This window comes from Triturus cristatus, chromosome 9 (assembly GCF_964204655.1).
Source record: "Triturus cristatus chromosome 9, aTriCri1.1, whole genome shotgun sequence".
Taxonomy (NCBI): domain Eukaryota; kingdom Metazoa; phylum Chordata; class Amphibia; order Caudata; family Salamandridae; genus Triturus; species Triturus cristatus.
The window spans coordinates 30,894,254-30,897,277 of NC_140592.1; positions in this window are offsets into that span (position 1 = coordinate 30,894,254).

Below are 3,024 nucleotides of genomic sequence, written 5' to 3' on the forward strand. Positions count from 1 at the left end.
TCGCTACTTTTCTTGCCGCTATGCTTCATAGCGTGGGGCTTGATGATAGGAGAAATGTCGCTTAGCGACATTTCTCCAGTCATGTCAGGTCAGGAACGCCCACTTTGCATCTCATTAGAGATGCAAAGCTGGGCATTAAGAATCCGGGCGCTAATGCAAGGTTTCACGCGATAGCGTGACCTTGCTAATTAGGCAATAAAATTATCACTGCTTTTCGCCCTAAAACGGACGCAAAAGCGGCGATAATTTTATATCGCCTCGTTGCTGATATGCCCCATAGTTTTTAAATATGAACTTAGACACATTCCTGCCCCACACCCGGCCCCGGTGATAATGACGTTAGTGAACTAAGAGTTACTGGGTTATCTTCTGTGCCTCATATTGGCCATTTCTTCCTCAGTTTTTGTACCTCATCTTCCAATAAGTATGGGGCATATTATCAAGAAACTGTTTAAAAATTATCGCCGCTTTAGCGGCAGAAAACTGCAGCTAAAGCGGCGATAATGGGCTTGATAATATGCCGCAGAGAATTCCCATAGAAGCCCATGTTCTGGTGTCAACATGGGCTTCTATGGGAATTCTTTGCGGCATATTATCAAGCCCATTATCGCAGCTTTAGCGGCAGTTTTCTGCCGCTAAAGCGGCGATAATTTTAACGCCGTGCTTGATAATATGCCCCCAAGTCTTTTGTAAGAATACTACTACAATTCATCTACATCTTATCGTTAATAGAACACATCTTTTGGTGTAATTGTTTAGACCTTGGTCAATTTAATTGTTCCTTACATGGTGGTGATTATCGCTTGGCTTAGTGTGTGCACGTTGAGTTCTGCAGCTGCTTCTGTGTTATGTGGTGTTGTGCTAGTGCTTATGTTTCCTTTTCCCTCCCTGGGCTTGATTCTAGTGCCCTAGACGTTACCTTTTTTAGTTCTGGTTGCCAAGCCAGCCGATAACTTGCAACTGGGTTCAGTACAGGGTTTTTAACTGTGTGTTCTGGGCTTCTCTCATCTCCTAGTACCCCCGCTCTACAAACAAATTCTAAATTAAACATAACAATTATCCAACTTGTAATACAGACCGAAGTGAGGGACTGTTTTATAAACTTTGTGTTGTCTCTGCTCAATGGGGGAGGTCTGTGGGTCCATTATGGTTCCCCCACTACAAACTTTGGGTGAGCATGGCGTCAGTTTCACACACCTCTTTGTTAGTGTTAGATGTGTTATAGCTTAGGAGTCTGTCTTCATGGCGGTGACTTTATAGCGTTCTTATGCATCTCCTATTGTATGGGCTGCTCTTGTCATTCAATGCTTAAGGCACCAGCGTCATTAACCTCTCCTCTTTTGTGTTGTTTCGCCTCCTTGCCTACTGCTTGTCGTTTCAGGTTAGGAGCGGTCTGTTACATCCTTGCTTGGGTTTGGGAAAGAGATCTCTTCGTGTCTGTTGCAACCTTTTCCAGCTCTTCATCCAATCCCAAAATGTGATTAAATGTCTCTTAGCTTGGCTGCGAACATCAGTATATATTTCAAGTTTTCTTCTCATAGTTTTCTTTTCACTGCATCAGTTTACCAGTTCCAGAGACACCGTACTTGTAGCCTGTAGGCTTCATATATTTCTATTGAGAGATCTTTATATTGTGCCACTGCCTTGCTTCTCAAGCTCTGTAGTTGTGCATCATCATCACTAAAGTTCAGAAAGCAGGCTGATATTGCTCTGGGAAGAGCTCCCAGTTTTGGTGGCAGTGCCTGGTACCTATGTGCTCTCTCAATGAAGAACAGTTTCCCACTTTGTGCTCCCATTTTGACCACTAGATGCTGGTTTTCTGACTCTAATTGCGCCCTGGGTTTTGCTTACCAGACCCGGGGTCAGCGCTCTGAGTATAAGGATATGCAAATTAGGCATAATTATATTTGGTACTGACAGCCTAGCTGTAAATCCCTAGTATATAATAAGGCAGGTAGGTTTAGAGGCCCATTAGACATAATGCACTTGTGTGCACTACTTCAGCTTTCATTTACCTTATAAGTATATGCAATTTTGACTTTGGATTTAATGGTACTTCCAAAGTCTCACACTACTTTATATTACATATAACTCACCCCTAAGGTCTCCCTTAGGTGTCCCAGGAGTACGGTGCCTTGTAACACAAAGCAAGGGCATTATAAAATATGTTTTATAAGCCCTGGTGAGTGAAAAAAACTGGCAATTCCGTTTTACCCATTGGAGTGAAAATCTGCTGCCTGAAACTACAATGAGAAGGACTGCCCTACTGAAATCTGGATGTGCACCCAAAGGACTGTACTCTGAAGGACTGCACCTGCTGCACAATCTGGTACTACATCTCTAAGGACTTTACCTTGCTTCAAGAAGGATTAAGGAGTGGACTCCCTGCAAACTGCAGGTTAGCAGAGCCCACTCATCATCTTGACCAAAAGGCCCTGTCCTGGAGTGCATCCAGTGGGCTTTTAAGGATATGGCCAGGTGCATTGTGGAAATTGTAGTCCAGACATCCCAAGGACCATCTAGGAGATTACAGACCCTTGGATTGGTATTTTGAACACTTTTAACCCTCAAGAGGAACTTCAGGAAAAAGTTAGAGGTTTGGTGAAGTTTGTCAAAAAGCTCCATAAGGTGACCAACTCCACGTCAAAAGTCAAGCAGGCTACCTTCAACCTTGACCCGGCCTGGAATTCAGGTTCGTCCCACTGAAAGCTCCGGAGCTCCAGACTTCCAGGATTTGACAGAGGCCTCGCGGAGAAGCAATCCAACGAAGCCGCATCGGAATCGGCCTGCTGGAGGGGACCGCTCGACGTGGAGAGAAAAGTCCTCCAGAAATGTGTCTAAATCTGAAAGTAAAATTTTGACCGATGTCTCCTGCTTAGTGTTTTTGACCAGACCTCTATCATGGTCAGCCTCAAACTTTGACTTTGTCCCGGTCATATGCGCCTAGATGTTCCATAGTGGTGCAATATGGTTTTAAGCACTAGAAAGTGTTTATTCTTTAAAAATTCATTTCTCAGGTTCCCT